Raw genomic sequence first — 19,095 nt, 5'->3', positions numbered from 1 at the left:
TTTTCTCCTCGGTTCCCATCTTGTCGTGCCTGCAGGACTCAAGCTCCAACACCAAAGCTTCACATCGAATACATGTAGTGGTGGTGCTATCTGAGTTGGCCTTCTCAAACTCAGCAAGTTTGGCAACCTTCTCTGCCAACTCAGATTGCAAGCCTGAGCAGAACTTGCATGCACCGAGCAACCCAGACGAGACTTCAGCTCATCACATTCATCAAGCAAAACAGCATACTTGGATTGCAAGTCAGAGAGGTTAGACATGTGTATAGCGCACTCATCGCACTCCTCCTCCTCTGACACCACTACACCACTCTTGGCAAGCTCCAACTCCTTCAAAAGCAACCTCTAGCTGGTCCTTAAACTCTTTCTCTCGCGGGCAGCACGCTTTAAGCAACTTATCTTGACTCATCAATGTACATTCATAGTATCAAGCTCAAGCATAAGTGAGTCAAGTGTGGGCGGGTACCTCATTTTCGTCGTCGTCGACGTCGACGTCCTTTTTTGAGCTTTGCTCCACCGTCACCGCCATAGTGCAAAAACCCAACCACGGTTTGCACCGGCAACAAAGTAGAGACGTTGAGCTGTCCTCAGCGCTTCTTCTCGGACTCATCGTCGGTCGAGGGAGAAGAAGAGTGATCATCATCGGAGTCGTCATCGAGGTCGCTGAGGGAGGCGAGGAAGGTGCGTTCTTGAGCTTTGGCCTTCCTACAGGTACGCCTTCTTGATCGCCTCCTTGTCGAAGCTGCCCTTGGCCTTGTGCTTGCTGGAGGTGTAGTCCGCGCTTATCCTTGCGCTTGCCGGAGTCATACTTATTGGTGAAGGGCTTCTTCTTGGGGCAGTGCGCGACAAAGTGGTCCGGATCTCCACATCCATAGCATCCCTCCTTCGGGCCACCACCTACGTCGGCGGTTCAAACGGTTGTTGTGAAACCGAGAGAACCAACTGATGTCGAGTGCCAACTCATTATCCCCAAGAGACTCTAGCTGCTCCTCTGTGACTGACATCAAGCACGACAAAGAGAAAGAAGCTTGTGAAGGGTTAGTCAATGAACTTGAACCACTACCTAAGACCAAAGCCATGGTTGGTGCAGAAGGATTCTTGAGCTTGGCTTGGGTTTGGTAGTCGATCTCTGTGGACTTGAGCTTGCTGAAAAGCTCGTCGACGGTGAGGGTGTCGTAGTTGACCGACTCGATGATCGCCGACACCTTCACATCCCATACCTTTCGATCAAGGGCATAGAGAAGCTTGAGCGCCCTCTCATGATCACTATAAGGTAAGTTGGCCTTGTTCGCTTTCATTTTGTTGACGATAGTCTGAAAGCGGGAAAACATGGCATCGATGGACTCGCCATCAAGCTGAGAGAAGTTCTCGTACTCGCGCTTGTACGTCTCGTAGAGTCTGATCTTGACCTGTGCGGTCCCCTTGTGATAGCTCTAAGCCTCACCCAGATCTCTCGAGCTGTAGTACAATCGGAGACACGCTCGAACTCAGAAAGCGAAAGACTTGAGCAAAGCACACTGCGAGCTTTGCTATTTGCATTGTGCCGATCCTTGTGATCTTGGGTGGTACGGGCCGCAACAGGGAGCACAACGTAAGTAGCATCCTCGCAAATTTCTCAGACGAGCCAATCAATCCCCTGGAGATGCGCAGACATGCGAATCTTCCAATAAGGATAGTTGGACCCATCAAAGTGCGGTGGTTTGCCAGAACCACGCTCCATATCGCCTTCATGGATCACGGACCGATTAAGGTGGAATGATCCTTAACCGGCTCTGATACCAATTGAAGGACCGGAAACGGCGACCAGAGGGGGGGGGTGAATGGGAGCCTCAAATTTCTTTCAAAATCTTCAACCACTGTCCCAACATCAATCCCCAAAAAATATACACGAGAGACTTGATGACCACGACCCTAGAGAAGGGTGGATGCTCTCTCAGAACACAGCGGGTCACCACAGAGCAAACGGAACACAGATCGAAGCCCAAACGAGCAAACTCCCAAAAGAAAACAGCACTGCTTCTGTAAATATCGGACACGTCCGGTATTATATCGGACACGTCCGGTATTTTTGGACACGTCCGTTATGATCTCGGACACGTCCGGTATTTTCAGCAGTAAGCTGACCAAAAGAGAAAAATCCAAAACCCCGTCAAATGGTGTCCAAAAATCATGAAATTTTAACCATAGCTCTTTAGACACCAAGGGAAGGTCTCCACCAAATTTCAGCTTAAAACTCCAAAGTGAGAAATATCGGACACGTCCTAGATCATATCGGACACGTCCGTATGAACGAGCAGTTTCTCGAGAAAAATCAAATCAAGCCATAACTTGATCAAATCAACTCCAAATGACTTGAAACTTTGCACAAGGGTTCATAAGCGAGTAGAAAGGCAACCTCTAAAGGATCATGGCCCGAAACAAACTCTAACTCCGTGAATCAAAGGAATTGAAGAATCCCCCAAAAATAGGTCAAGAACTTAAATTGCTCGGATCTACGATCTCGTGAGGAATTAGTGGATTTCCTTCGGTGGAAAGCTTCTACTCATGTCATTGATCGATCCAAGGCAACAAGAACGAACCAAGACCACCCCAAAACGAAGAAATAAGAGGGGAAACAAGAGGGGACAAAAGGAGCTTGTGAAGAACACCAAAATCATATCAAAAACACAACTAAATCATGAATCCCGGAGGGCATACGGTGGTTACGGCCACCGATTCCTTCAAAACCAAGTCACAATTTTAAGTTGTGGACCTCTCTCATACATGGAAGCAAACTAGAGGAAGAAACCCTAAAGGAGAAAATGAAAACTAGAGGAGGTGAGGGAGATGGGGGCTCCCTTATCCTATTTAACAGGGCTATTACACATTCCCAGTTTTGCCCCTGGATACAAATGAGTTGAACCACTAAGCCCAAGGGCGTTGTTGTCCAACCCGGTGTAATCTTGATCCGATGGCCACCGCGCCTTCTCATCGGTAGCTTCGCCTCGACGCGAACTCCCCGATGCCGCCACGTGCCGTCCGTCCCTCCTCGGAACCTCCGCCCGGGTTTTGAGGCCCAAACCCGTAAATCGTCCATCCGATGGTTTTGAGGTCCAAACCATCAAACCGTCCGCGAGTAGCGTACTCCATACGCGTCCCCCGCCATTCGACGCGTGTCACCACCGTCCTCGACCAGCCGGCCCGCCAAGTCCTCCTGAGCCTCGCTCGACTCACGCGTCCGCCGTCTTGACCCGGTCAACACCGTCACTCCATGTCTTCTTGCACTTGTCGATGTCCCAAGTGTCAGCCACCGTGGCTAGTCACCCGGCCTCTGGGTCCCTCGGTCCAAGCTCACGTCCGTCCTTCACCGCTCCCGGTCTGTCGGCACGGCACGTCCTCCTTGACCTTCACCTCGCCGTCGACCACCGCATCCGAGCTCCACACCTGCACAACACAAGCCAAAAGACATGTCGCACATATAGCTTTCGCCATGATAGGGTTAGTCACCACTCAACCTACTTCGTGGATCACATTGACAATCACTATCACAAAACGAACGCATAAGGGTACTTGTCAACCTTGTGTTCGCATAGGGACATGCGAAAATGAAGTTGTAAGGCTAATTCAAGCGATCAAGACTGCAGATGATGAACCCATCTTCAAATCAAGGCTTACATTACCAATCAACCAACTTTAGATCAAGACTACAGGCAATGAACCCATGGGTATTTTTCTTGACAAATATCTGAAGTTCACTATTGCTATTTTAATTGACTTGCAGACTTACAGGTTGCTTTTATTTCCCCATGTCATTATGATTGTGCATATGCCATTTGGACATCATCTTTTGTCTGATGCTATAGGACACTGCTCGTCATTCCCGTTCTAGGCTTACATTGTGCCAACTGAACTGAAAATTATGGTAGTTAGGCCCTTTGTTTCTTTGTAGATTCATAATTATCTACCTAATGGAGGTGCTAAGTTAGCACTCACCTACAGTACTCATTTTTAGTTCCTTATACTTAGGCTTTTACCATGCATGGTTTTATTGAGAAAAGAAGATGTATACCATCACTTCATCATGATTTACTTGAAGTATTCATGCAGACTGGAAGTAGATACATTCTCTCTTGTATTTTTGCTTACTACCAGGTGCATTATTAATCCTCCCATTACTGAACTGAAAATTATGGTAGTTACGCCCTTCCCATGCCTCCTAATTAGTTTTCATGCACAGTTGGGTTACCAAAGTGCCTCCACAATTAAGCACTGTTCTATCAATTGTCAACTTCCTGTTGTGAAATTTCACAGATCTGGTCCCATGCCTTTTTGGTTTTGTATGCTGCACAGTAAGCAATTCATGTTCCTGTTTCCCCTCTACCCTATTTGTTCACAAGGTATGATGCCTTTTTAAATTACCTTATCCCTATTTTCTGCAAGGTTGGTTCAGTGAGCCTCTCTTTGTTCAGAAGATGGTGATGTCAAAATAATATGCTTTTATATATAGTGTTTCCAGAACACACACGGAGGAAAAACCAGTCCACTGTTCACGAGGATCTGTTATTGCAAATAGTGGCTCCATATGTTTTTGCATAGTCCGTAGGGTCACACATTTCTAGGCTTTGCACCCTGATCGATGGTGATGCCTCGCTAAACATGTCCTTGCAGATACTGTCCAGGCTTATTGCCAAAGGCGCAACAGTTAAGGGGTAAGTTGCAATGCGTTTTAGAATTTAATTATTCGCCAAGAAAATATCAAACAACTAGCACTAATTCCCTACTCTTAAAAAGAAAAACGCTTTGCGCATGCATAGATATACATAACAACTCCGCTCCAAGTGTTATGATCTGGATACTGGTATTTCTGGTTTTCCAGTCACAGGATGAGCAGTGTACATGTGATGGCAATTGCTATTACAAGGTGAAATTTCAAGCTCACTTTTCAGATGGACGTGGATTGGTAATTTTGGTTGATAGCAATTGCCACATTCGTCTACCCCAACTTGATTGGGACTGAAAGACTATGTTGTTGTTGTTGTTGCTGCTGCTGCAATTGCCACATTCCCTTCAAGTTTCATTCTATGCTATCACTTATTATATAATCCAATATCTTGACCGCAACAGCAAATTAAAATTTCACGTTACTCATCTATTCAGATCAATCTGTTTTGCAGGCCTCTTGCAAACCCTCACGTGATTGGACGGTATCTCTTTTCGTGTTACATCCGTCGTGCATGTGATTGGATCCTGCTACGGCCTTCAACTACGTTGCAGTTCGCCGCCAGCCACGCTACTCATCTGAGCACAAAAAAAAATCGTCCGTTTCATCGTGGATCAACGGTGCTGATTCACTCCACCGGCTTTCACCGTTCACCTCTAAGAATATCTTCACCTCATGTCTTCTCTTCTAAGATTAACTCCATTTTAGGCAGATCAGATAGGCGTAACTCTGCCTTAAACACCGGTACTTCTCAAGTGGCCACACAAATTGCTGCAAGCCCCATGACCAATCAGGCAATAGCAGGAATGTCACTTGATACTGTACAACATCCACAGGCTGAATCCCACATTCTATCCATTTGACCCGATCAGAAATTCATTCGGTACGTTAGATTGGTCTTCATAATCTTTGCATACTTACATTGTCTCATACATGCATAGGCTCATTTTCTCATTCAATGTGCAGACACCTGCTCCATCATTTGATCCAGATCAAACACCCTTAAAGGATCTTATCACTGGGTAAGTTGCACTAACAAATCAAAATTATTAAACCGAATATATCAAACTCACTATTTTTTCCAAACTTTTTTAAAATTTTATTGGAATTTTGTATTCTTCCAATATGAGCCAGATCATCGATAGCAGCAACGCAGACTCACAGGCAGCTATTTGGTGATAAGACCGACGTTGACAAGGTGATCCCATACAGATTTGCTCACCAGTGACTCATCAACCTATGGTTCAGAAATTGCTGCTCCAACGTTTACATGTATTTGCGCATCTCCAAATTTGCTAAATCACTTTGCCTCCATTTGCCTGGAAACGGCAGAGGATGAAAGTTTGGATGCAGCGGCAGCCATGCGATATGACCAAAACAATTCGCCTGGAACATCGTTACAGCACAAATAAAAAAAAAGTACAATTACACTCCCAACCATGTGTCACAGTTCCAGACACATACAATTTGTCATGAGCAGGTGCATGTAAATTACAGGGCTAAATCCACTATCTACAAGCATCAGCCAAAGGATGGTGCCCGCAAGGCCTCTTCGCCTGAGACCCCAAAATAGGTAAATATACACGACCACTCGGTGTTGGACATAATTTAATCATCAACCAGTAATCTACTTCTTTCGTATAACTATTGCGCTTAACAATCCGCAAATTATATTGCCTTACCAATGTTTGTTCTTGGTCTTCCTTCCATATCTCACGAACATATGCAGCCAAACGTTCCCTGATCTAGACTCTTGATGATTGTAGAACACACAAGACAATTCTTATTTAGTAAACCTGTCAAATTTCTTAAAAATTGAGTGCCGAACAAACCATTCAATATAAATTGTGACATTTCTATATTAATCTACGAACTAGCTGTGCCCAGATTATATGATACGTGCAACATGACCGTGACTGCAAAATTAAATTGCCCTTTGCTCCTATACAATCAATCTATCCATAGTCAATCGTTTATTAATTCAATGCTTATTCTGTCACAGCAGGTCATGACAGTCAACAAGGCCGCGGCTTCACCATTTTGCAACATGCGCAGGATCATATTCCACCGCCACACCATGGATAATGTTTCCTAGGCATGTTGAACTTATTCAACTCCTCAGTGTTGCGGACCATACTGGCAACAGGTCATGCTGTACAAAGATGGATCAAACGTACCCCCAGGCCTTTTGTTTGTATAATAGCCAGGCCACCGTACCTAGAACGACTATTAGTTAACTAGAGCTGTGTACAACTGTCATGAATTCATCAGCCTGTTCGCTATGTCGTATTTGGCTTATAAGCCATGGCTTATCAGCCAACGAACAATATTTTTCTCTCACACCAAACCAGCCAACAGTACTTTCACCATTTCACCATGGCTTATAAGCCAAACCAGCCCAAACGAACCGGGCGCATATACCTAGTCGTTTAGATACTGAAGAACGCACTTATGCTACCCAGACTAATATACACGCTATTGATTCCTCCAATGTCTACCTGCACATGCGCACGATGGCGCGCGCCTTTCACTAGTGGTATTATATCCTCACGGGCTTTAGTAAAATATTGTCCTGTTTATCTCCCATGGCCATGAGATACCCTAGTGATACCTGCTTTTAGATCTCTGAAAGTCTGAGAATGGTGCTCGCCAGGCAAGGTGACCTTTTTTCTTAAAATAAAAGGGTTATGCCTCTTATTTTTTTTGCATCCAAGGATCTCTAAGACGTCGACACTTAATCTGCCTTTTATTTTTTGCAACTAAAACATAAAGATGCTTTCACCACTCTGGCTTGCTGATCTGATCAGTAGAATGTATTCTAGTATTTGGATCTTTGATTCTACCCTTGAGTTTCTTTTGAAACGCAGAGTGTATGTCTGAATACTGTCATTGTCTCGTGTTAAGTCCCATTTGCTCAATCTGGCTTTCATTCTAGTGCTTTGCAAACTCACTAGTGATTTAGCTATTGTCACACAAGTGCTTGCTTGCCCCGTGCAACTCCTGTCATCTACAGTCTTCTGTTGTTTTGTTGGTTCATAATTTATATCCTTTTGATCGAAATGAATATATACCAAATTGATGGATGAATTGCTTAATTAGGTGTTCTTAATATACCCAATTAAGAAACAAGAATACATTGCATTGCATGAGACAAATATATGCCTGCAACCTGCATTATTTCATTCATGTCATTGGCTGTAGAATTCTGTGCCAAGTGAATCAATGTCATTATCTCGTATTGTGCCGTAGGAAATATTGTCCTGTTTATCTCCCAATGAGGGAAACCTTAGTGATGCCTGGTTTTAGAACTATGAAAGTCTGAGAACGATGCCTGGGCTTTTTTATTTTTCCTAAAAAACAACTGTCTCTTATATTTTGCAACTAAGGATCTCAAAGAAATTCGACATTTAATCTGCCTTTTCGTTTTGGCAACAAGAAGATATATGCTCCATCCGTTCTAAATTATAAGACGTTTTGGCTTTTCTAGTTACATTGCTTTTGCTATGTATCTAGACATAGTGTATATCTAAGTGCATAGCAAAAGACATGAATGTAGAAAAGCCAAATGTCTTATAATTTGGAACCAAAGGTACTTTGTTGTATTGTTACCACTCTGGTTTGCTGCTCTGTTGATATGAAGATATATTCCAGTATTGTGAATTTTGTATTCGGCCACACCTTATCTTTTGAAACACAGAATTTCTGTCTGAATGATGAGTGCCTGTCATTCTTGCACTTTGCAAACTTGTGAGATTCATATACATTCCTCTGCTGGTTTGTTGGTTTTTATATTTACACACCCTTTTGATCAAAATGAATATATTTACACACCCTTTTGATGGATGAATTGCTCGATTGGAAATTCTTAATGTACCCAGTTAAGAATCAATCAAGAATATAAATAACAAGAAATTCTTAATGTACCCATGTTTGACTGCATTATTATCTCCTCTGCTCTCTTCTCCTTGCTTTGTGAGACCGAGAGGGAGGGGAGGGGAGGGGAGTGGAATGATCATAATTCATACATGCATGCAGATCGCCGCATTGAACAAGAATGAACAAATGAAGAATGTGTGGTGTGGTGGATGGATCATGGATGCCTTTTTGTTGTTGTTATATGTTATTAATTATTACTGGGCGGAGGGAGCTTCAGAGGCGGGGCAATGGCGGCCCAGGACTTTGCACTCCAGCTCGTTCTTGCCCTTGGAGATGCCCGCCATCACGGTGTGCAGCCCCGCCTTGGCCTTGGCGCCTATCGTCGTCTTGTGGCTGGGGCTGGGTTCCTCGCTCGCCGGCGCTGGTGCCGGAGCTCCGTCGCCGCCGCCTGTCGTGTCCTCGTCCGCCACCGCTGGCGCATCAGCTTCCGGTGCATCAGTATCCGCAACCGACGGCGCCGCTGACCCCTCCTCCTCTGCCGCGGCAGCCAGGGAATGCTCCATTCCTGCCGCCAGCAGCGCCACCAGCAGCGCCAATGCGACCAAGGACGGCGTCCTCCATGATGCCTTGCCCATCGCCGTCCGTCGACGTACTGTTGTGTTAGATGTTTTTCTTGGATCACCGGAAGTGATGGAGGAATGCGACACTACCAATCTTCTATAAATAATGTCATTACTGCTAATATTATTATAGAGAGAGGTCGTCAGGGCCTAAAAAACAGATGGTGCAGAGCCGCTATGCTATGCTTAGGAACTCTATTAATAAAATTGTTTGTTGGATGCTATCTTTAGGAATGTATGCAAGCAGAAGCCAGTGCCTTGCCAGTTCCCCCCTCTTTCTTCTCTGATCAGCTAATATGTGTCATATTTTTTTTATTTCTGCCACTGCATTTCTGGCTGACATTATTAGCAATTCGTTCCAGGGTTGTTTAGAGGAAAGGAAGGAAGGAAGGAAACATACTGAATATAACATTATTCTTTTACTTTAGCAGTTTGCAACCGCATGTATGTCGTCAGACTCAGAGCTTATGCTGCCATGCCATCAGATCATCATTGTGAAAGTGAAATATACTGCAAATGGAGCGAGGGATATTCAACTGAAGACAACCCATTTCACGTTCTCGAAACCAAAGGCAGAAAATGAGATGCATGGTGCTCCTGCTCATGCTCCACAAGGGAGAGGAGAGCTGGGTGGAAGCCATATGTAATGTAGTACATGGCTTGGCTTGCTCTTAGTCTTAAGCCTTATCTTCACACAAGCTAGCTACCACCGTTCAGCTTCAGTCATATCGATCATCCTTTAGTGGTGAACAAGAATCGTCTCATCATCATCATATATAGGAGAAAGAAAGGTAGTGGACGATCATCTACGTCTCTGTCACGTCTACACAACATGTACTTATTGTGTAAACTAAAAAAGAAATAAAACATAAGGGACTTCCTTTTCTAATTCTTCGAAATTATCCTTTCGAAAATGTACATATATACTCACTCCATGTAAAAACAACCATCCCTTTAACTTGTCATAATTTATCAAATGGTTAGTTAGTCAACTCAAATAATATGAAGAGTGTATAATACATTTTCCGTCAAAATTAGGCACTTTGAGAACATGTATATACACTTACAATTGGTTTCGTTCTCTCGTGCAGTATGTATATCTCTATCTATGAGAAGCAACCAAATATCAAACTTTGAACAGTGAGGTCAAAGTTATCAACTAATTGTTGTTTGTAAAGGAGAGAATATTTAGTTTTGCAAGAGGCAGATGGATGCTGAGAAATTAAGTAGCTGCCTGAGATATGGTTGTAGTAGTTGGGGGACATTGAATTAAGTTGATGATTATGATAGCATGCATGCATGACCTAACTAATAAGATGGATGGATCCATGGTCCTCCTAACTCTCATGCATGTCTTGTATAACATTTGGGTATATGGTAGAGTCTAAGTAAAAGAGAGAGACTTGAATATCAGCACGTACGGTCTCTATAACACAAATTTTAACACTACAATTTCTCCTATACAGTCCCTTTATTTGTCTAAAAAAATGTAATTCTCACTTTCCAAGGACTAAATCTATATAAAAAATATGATATTGAATAAGTACCATATGAGTGGAATATGTATGTCCATAATAAACTTATTTAGAGACATACATATTGATATTATTTTCTAAAAATTTGATCAATCTTAACGTTTGACTAGCTCAAAACCTAGAATTACATTATTTTTTTAGGATGGAGGGATCAGTAGTATATACTCCCTCTGTCCCATTTTAAAAAGTCGTTTTAGTCTTCAATGAGGTGCAGTAAAGATTCTATGAACCAAGATGGTGGCTATGTCCACATGCATGGATGAATATCAGAACCTGGACACTTCAATGTAGTGCTAGAACGTCATTCATACTGGGACATAGGGAGTATATCCTATCCCTTTGAACCACAGAAAGCTTATATGGTTAATGAAAGTACCTTTAGTTAGAGACATATAAAACCTCTAAATTTAATGTGTTGAATCTCATTGTACCCTTAATCACAAAGTATTTGATAATAAAAGTTCTGGTAGCTAGGTTAATTACACGCAACCCAAAATATCACTCTACTTCCGTAACGGGAGTAACATTTGGGACAATAGATAATTTTTCTAGTTAACTAGTCACAGTACTCAAAGAATGAATCAGATAACACACACAAAAAAATGTTCTTTTCAACTACAATATACTTCGTAGGGGTACGGTTTGCGTACATGATGTGTTCATAGGGTGTGAGTGTGCGTGCGTGTTGTGGACGTCTATATTGTAATGTGTAATTCTAAAAAAAAATGCTAGCACTACTACAGAAGTTAATTGTAGGGGCGGCTCTAGAGCCTCTGTAGGGGCGGCTGCGCCAGCCGCCTTTCCCAGGGTGTTCCTACAGAGGGTGCCTCTGTAGGGGCGGTTTCCTGACCGCCCCTGCAGTGCCCTCTGTAGGGGCGGCTGGTGTTTTCAGCCGCCCCTACATAGGGGCGGCTGAAAACACCAGCCGCCCCTGCTGTGTGTATTTGTAAGGGCGGTTCAATCAAGAACCGCCCCTACAGTGGATTTTCCAGCAAAAAAAAATTCAAATTCAAATCTGACCACATATATATATATAATTCAAATTCGAATCTGACCGCCACAAATATACATATATACATCCACAAACACAAGACTATTATTTAGAACATCATCAAAACAACCGAGACGAGATCTATCTATTTCGGAGTCGGTGCCCGCGCGCGCGCGAGCCGTGGTCCTGTGAGAGAGAAGAGCGAGAGCGCCGCACGCGGGGGCGGGGCGCTATAAATAGTGTTCTCGACCACCACGACTACTGGTACATCACTTGCCTCGCTTCACTTCACTTGGCTCCCACCCTCTTCGTTCTCCTCGCTCGAGAGCTAGCTAGCCCCCCGGCCGGCCGAACAGCCAGCCCGCGGCACCAGGCTAGCGCCGCCTCCAATTAAGAAATCCACAAGTTCACATGCAAAACAAAGTCCAAACCGTTCTAAAGTCTGATCCAAACCATACCACAAGTCCACATTGTCATCAACGGCCTATGGCTAGCCTATCAGTCTCCCGAAGGTGTTGGTATAGAGGATTACTACCTAAGTCAGAAAGAAGATAATGGTAAGTGCCTTTATGGTACATAATCTGGTCTATTATGAAGTTACAAAGGTCGCCGACCATCTCTAAGAGCTCGTCATCCTTGTATGGGTTTCTTCTCGTGTCTTTATCTTTCTCCAACTACAAGAGAATAAGTTTAGGTTTACTATATCACAACATATGCGAACTTTTCATACTACGAGCGAAGAGGTTCAAACTTACCAGATTGGGGTTTCTGTTGTAGCCACCGATGGTACTCATCATAATACATGTGTAGTATCCACAATGTAGACTTCCAGGCTTCTGCTTGGGGCACTATGTGTTTTGCATATGGAGATGTTAAGTAATGCTATTGACAGACACGTAATATATAGAGTACCAAAGTAAATGACACTTACCGCACATAGAGTTTTGACATACAACTTTTCCTTCCTATTTGGATGATGCCTCCCCTTATGTTCCTGGACATAGTGCCTGAATGCTCTGTTCCAATGGTTTTAGCAAATGCAACTTGTTAGTATCCCACATTGAACCTTATAAGTATGTATACAAACATAGTAGCTAAAATGAGGATTGTCGATATGTATACGTCTTGACAATCGCTATGAAGTCTTTGTATGTCTCGACTGGGAAATCCGCTAAATCAAAGACCCATGCCATGCTATGTGAGAGCCAGACGCCTATGCAAATCCAGTGATCGCTGCATGAATTTAGTCATAGAAGGAACACATAAGCTCTTTTGCATCGAACAAAGTATATTGAACAAAGCTAAGTATACAGTCGAACTTACTTGAAGTGGTATGGTATCCATATATTATCGTGTTGTTGGAGATTTTTAAAACATAGAGCAATGTATGCCGCAACCTTGAGGGACTCTTCCAATATTTTCTTGTTCCTGATGTCCTCTTTCTTCTTAAGTGTCTTTCCAGCTCCTAGTTCTTTGCAATCTAGTTTCCACTCTTTAGGGTAATTAAAATTTGTTGATGCTATAGGTGAAGGGTCTATATACCCGTGTTTCAGAGCTGGCCTCTTTTTCACAAAGTCCGCTTGCATTCTATAAATCACGGCGCGGGTTAGTTACAACAAAATCAAAAGATTACATTCATATCATATCGAGAGGGCAAGGACTTACAGGCACCATATGCGAATTAGATTCATTTCCATTCGTCCGAGGTGGAAGCATGCCTGGATATCCCTAAACTCAACGGCAATTTGCCCACCTTGGGCTCCAAATGTGCCGACATGGATCTATGCTTGTAAGATTTCTAGTTCTGTTATCTGAGCACGCAAGTACCAATCGTGGAACTTTCTCATTCCACGTGGCAAGCACTGTATGACTCGGTTTGATAGGAAGTTCTTGCCTTTTTCATATTTATCCGGGCAATCATTTGACCATTTGAGGTTATCAACAGCTGGATACTTGTTAAACCCTTTGTGCAGTTTGCTAGTGGTGCCCTCCTCAGAAGCCGGTGCTCTGAATTCTTTTACTTGGTTCTTAGGCTTGAACTGGTCATGGGCCATCCACTTGTGTACCGACGAGACGTCATTAATGCCCACATACGATGGCCTTATCTTGATTGGGATTTTGTTTCGAGCTTCCCATTCGGGAACATCCTTGTCAACTTGTGCATCACCTGCTCCAGGGGCCACTTGTTCTTCACGTATCGGCTGTTCACGAGGCAATTGCTGTTCATGAGACACTTGTTGTTCATGTATCAGCTATGCTTGTTGGCGCTCAAGATTAGACTCTCGGTTTCTACCATGTTTCTTGTACATGTGCCTCTCCTCTATGAATCCGTGCTTCCAGGACATCCTCTTCCCTAGCCCCCTGGTGCGTCCTGTGTGCTCGGGGTTTCCCAAGGCAACGGTAAGCTCGTCCCTCTCTCTAGAAGGGTTGAATGCGCCCTTCTCCTTGTCATCAGCAAGTTTCAGTATCTTTGATACTACCTCTCCGGTCTCCGGCTTAGCAAACTTGAGGCTACTACCGGATGAATCCACACTCCTCGCGTATATCCACTGTTTGAGGCGTGGCTTCAACTTTGGCACTTCCGTATTCCCGACAGCTTCGGCCTCTGTGTCCATCTTCCTAAAGATCTCTTGCTTGCCAGCGTAGCCACCGGGGCCTAGATGAGGGTAGTGTTGGTTCTTCTTCGCCTGCTCGCTGTTACGGGCACTGAGGGCCAATGATGCCTCTGAAGTCTTCTCAGCCACGAGCTCCTCCCATTGACTAGGAGTTATGTTGCCATACTCGTGGAAAGGAGTTAACTTCTGTTGGATAAAGTTCTTGTTCAGATCCGACCGCCAACATCAGAAGCTCTGCCCCATTATCTTAAAAGCATTTTCTTGTACCAACTCGTGCGTTCCCTCCGGAAACCTAAAGTTCTGCTTCAGCTTCTCCCATAGGTCTATCTTTTGGCTCATAGGTACAAGATTCCAGCCACGGATAGCTGGGTTCAACTTATCTCTAACTACAAACCCGATGTGATTACGGAATTTCGCCATGTATGTATATGGCTCAAGGATCTGCCCATCTGGCCCGACCTCCGTTATCACATAGCATGCCTTGTCGTGATATTGGTTTGGCTTTCTAATCCCCCTTGTTTCCTCTTTGGCTGGGTAGTCTTAGTCGTGGTTGTGTCCTGAGGTTGTGGAGCGGAGGCCTCATTGTGAGTATCTGTGGCTCCTTCCTCTGATCTCCTTTGCCCCGCTACGTATTGTCCAGCAAGACGAGCCGGAGGCCGACGTCGTCTTTTCAGAGGTTGAGTAGGGATGACCTGTGTATCCGGCAGGTCAAAAGTGTTAGCAGAGGTAACATAAAGCCATAGCATTAGCCAAATTTACAAGCTACTAAGGCTTTATCCGTACCTCGTCGTTCGGATCAAAATCCTTGTCCAACTCGTCCTCCGTTGGCCTTCGTCTGGGTTCTCGTGGGAAAGGATCCTTGGGACTTACATATCCCCCTGATGAGGTGTTGTCATCATCATCCCCTTCTTCGCATTGGGCATCCTCTCCACCTTCTCTTTCCTAGGCTCCCCCACTGGATCCTCATCATCGACAAGGTCCTCCTGAGTAAGCATCACTTCTAGACCTTTTTCTAACTCGTTATCGAACTGCTCCTAAGTAAGCTGGTCATCTAGTTCTTGCTCTCCATGGGATAGCTGCTCATCATTCACGGGGCATCGGGATGCACTCTTTGATGTTCACGACATTTCGTGCCTTGTTCTAAGAGATGCAAGAAAAAAAAGTAGTATAAGTAGTAGTACGGTAGAAGTAGTAGTACAAGTAGTAGTACTAGTACTAGTAGTAGTACTAGTAGTAGTAGTACTTGTAGTAGTAGTAGTTGAAAGCACTCTGTTGAATGATCTAGCAAATAATTGGCAAATATTGATTTGCTCTAGTGTTGAAAGCACTAAGAAAAATTTGTGTACCATTTGGAGTGGGGGCAGTAACATTTTGTCAGCTGTAATCTGTAACAAACTTGTACAGTTGTAATTAGATCACTTGCTCCAGTGACCAAGTAATTACTTTCATGGCATATTTTAGGATTTTGGCAAACCGCCAGTCAGCTGCTAGGTCAAAGGAAAGAAAGATGCGCTACATTGCAGAGCTTGAAAGGAAAGTACAGACTCTCCAGTCAGAAGCAACTACACTATCAGCTCAGCTGGCCATGTTGCAGGTTCTTCACTTGTACAGTTGTACTTACCTTTTCCAGAATTTTTTAATATGGAGACGTGTTAGATAAATGTTTACATTATAATCTGCAATTTGGTTGCTACTCAGAGTCACAGTTGCTTTGTCTCATGAACAGTCAACAAAGATTTTGAATATATACGCAGTTTGATACATGGATTACTTTTGCAATGTTTTGAGCATTTATTAACAGTTCTACATTAGATATTTGTGGCTTTGGTTCTTCAATTCTACAATAACAAGCATAAGCTTCCTTATGTGTCTGCATATGGGTATTAGTTTTCCAGGCTTGAGTATCTTTCTTAAAAAAGAAGATCATGCTTTACTCCTGAAGCTTGTTCTGCAAATAATCATAAGGTGTGCTTTGCTTTCTGTTTGGTAACTCTTATCTGACTGTTATGGGTGGCAAAGCCCACACGACCAGCCAGCAGCCCAAGAGGGTGGCAACATTCCCTACAGTCGCCACCAGCCCCCACGCTGCTACCAGGAGGCTTCCACCAGCTCCAGTCCCTGCCTTTGCCAAGCACCTTTCCTCAAGCACCACGGGTTCCCATCCCTCAACCACTGCAGCAGCCAAGCGCCACCAGATTCTGCCACTGGGTCCCTTCTTCCTTCCTGAAGATGAAGCTTCTGTCCTCCAATCCTCCATCTTCTTGCTACATCTGCTCTACTTTAATTTCTGATCTGCAACCCTGCCTTTTCTAGCTCTGTTGCTGCTCTTTGCCTCTTGCTCTACTGCTGCTGCAGCTCTAGCTCTACTAGCCATTAAATCTCTCAAGAATCTACTGCTCTGGTGTTTTTGTACTATTGCAGCTTGCTTTATACTATATACTATATATCATATCAGTCCTGGTATATGCAGGATGACTAGGCTCAACTAATCGAGCTGATTGACAACTAATCGCAACTAATCATTTGGTCAGTGCCTTAGAGACTAGGATTCATCAGATAATTCGATAACATTGACTGTCAAATGCAAGTTAGAGAGTTAGAGTAGTAGCAAATATGCAATTGCTCTTCTTTGTACATCTGCTATTGATGCTTAAGTTATGGTTGGTATTACTTGATCTATAATGTGCCATCGTTTTCATGCAGGTGATGGATTGGATGGTCAATGCAAGGGGTATGAACATGTCAATCACTAACCATGCAATACATCTGGATCTCATCTATAAAGTGCGTGGCCTTGAGGCAGCTGAGAATTATTTTGCTAACCTCCCTGATCTAGCCAAGAATAATCGAACTTATGGCGCCCTTCTTAGTTGTTATTGCTCAGCAAAAATGGAAGAGAAAGCAACAAATCTCTACTGCCAGATGGATAAACTTAGGCATCTGGTCCGGTACGCTACCCATCAATAATCTGATGTCCCTTTACATGAAGTTAGACCAGCATAGGAAGGTTGATAGTCTCTTTGAGGAGATGAAAGTGAAGAATGTTAAACCGGATAACCTCACATGCTGCATTTTGATGACCAGCTATGCAGCATCGAACAAGATAGATGCCATTGAAGAACTTCTTAAAGAAATGGTAGAAAAAGATGTGACTCTTGGGTGGTCTGCATATAGCACACTTGCTTCTATCTATGTAAATGCCGGACAGGTTGAAAAAGCAGAATCTGCTCTGAAGAAACTCGAGGGGCTTATTGGTGCTGATGATGGCAGGCAACCTTTTGATTTCCTTATGAGCCTATATGCTTCACTAGGCAATTTGAGCGAGGTCAATAGGGTATGGGATGGGATAAAGGCCAAATTCTCCATGGTAACCAACATAAGCTACCTTGGCATGCTTCATGCTCTTTACAAGCTCAATGATATTGACCGCATGAAGCATATTTATATGGAGTGGGAATCTAATTATCAAACTTATGATGTAAGACTGACAAATATGATGATTCGTGGCCATCTGAAGCTTGGCATGAGCGAAGAAGCAGTAACGTTGAGGGAGAAGGTCAAGGAAAAAGGTGCGGACTTTGACTCCAAAACATGTGAGTTGTTTCTTGATCACTACATGGGCAAGGGGGACATGAACTCAGCACTGAACTGGGTAGAGAACATGACCAAACTCCCTAAGAAAGCAGGGAAGCTCGATCAGGACAGGATCTACAAGTTCCAGAAGTATTTCAAAGAACACAAGGATGCTGACAGCGCCGAGAGGTTCTGCAACTGCCTGAGGACGCTGGGGTGCATTGACGGGAAAGCATATGAGTCCCTCTTGCGCACATACTTGGCAGCCGGTAAGAAAAGCTATTCACTCCATCAACAGATAAAAAACGATAAGATTGAGATCTGCTACGACATTGGGAAGCTACTCAAGAGGTTGGGCGACGGTCGATGAGATACATATTTATCTTCATTCTAATTCCCTACAGTCGCCACCAGCCCCCGCGCTGCTACCAGGAGGCTGCCCCTGCCATTGCCAGCTTGTCATCCAAACCAAGTCATTGTTTATTTAGAAAGTTCATCATTCTTCAGTTTGGAAAGTCAGATCATATCTGTAAAACCCCATTTATAATTTCCTTCAGCATTGTTTGGCAGAATTCTAGCTCCTGGAAATTTGTGGATTTCTTGGAGCTGGGTATTCCTAGCTCTGGAAATTTATGGATCTAGAGCTGTGGGTATACTTTGGTTGTTTGGTTAAGCTGTTTTCTTTCTATTCTAGACAAAAGGTAGTCTCAAGATTCTTGATTTTAGCATACAAACTTCACATCAGAGATGGAGCTCCGAACTTGCCCTGCATAAACAGGGCCTTAATGGTCAAGGAACCCCCATCTATATAAAATGAGAAGATGTGTCATGGTTGGAAAAATAGAAGCAAAGGGCCAATAACCTTCTGTTTTTCAACCTTGCAGCCTCCCCCCCCCACGCCCCATCCTTTTGCCGCCCAGTTCCATAGCAGACAATGGAGCAGCAGGTTCGGCTGCAGGATGGTAAGGCTTCTATATATTTTTCTTTGCATTCAAAGTGAATAAGTTTTTTAGAAATGAAACGACACATTTGTGTGATGTTTATTTGATTATTACTTTGAAAAAACTAGATTGAGGAAAAGACTACAGATATTATCACCCTGAATGCATGAACCAAGTCCTCAAAAGCAAGGACATGCCATTTATATATCTACCAACCCCTTTGGTTCTGTCACAGATAAACCAAGCTA

At 43.7% G+C, this 19,095-nt stretch overlaps 1 pseudogene; it reads left to right on the top strand.

Moving 5' to 3' along the window:
- The first annotated feature begins 15,746 nt into the window (after positions 1-15,746).
- On the top strand, positions 15,747-18,777 carry LOC136482300 (large ribosomal subunit protein mL101 (rPPR4)-like; annotated as a pseudogene).
- Positions 18,778-19,095: the final 318 nt, after the last annotated feature.

Source organism: Miscanthus floridulus, chromosome 1, assembly GCF_019320115.1.
Source record: "Miscanthus floridulus cultivar M001 chromosome 1, ASM1932011v1, whole genome shotgun sequence".
Classification (NCBI taxonomy): domain Eukaryota; kingdom Viridiplantae; phylum Streptophyta; class Magnoliopsida; order Poales; family Poaceae; genus Miscanthus; species Miscanthus floridulus.
The sequence above is the reverse complement of the archived record's forward strand: the minus strand, read 5'-3'. Positions and strand labels throughout refer to the sequence as shown.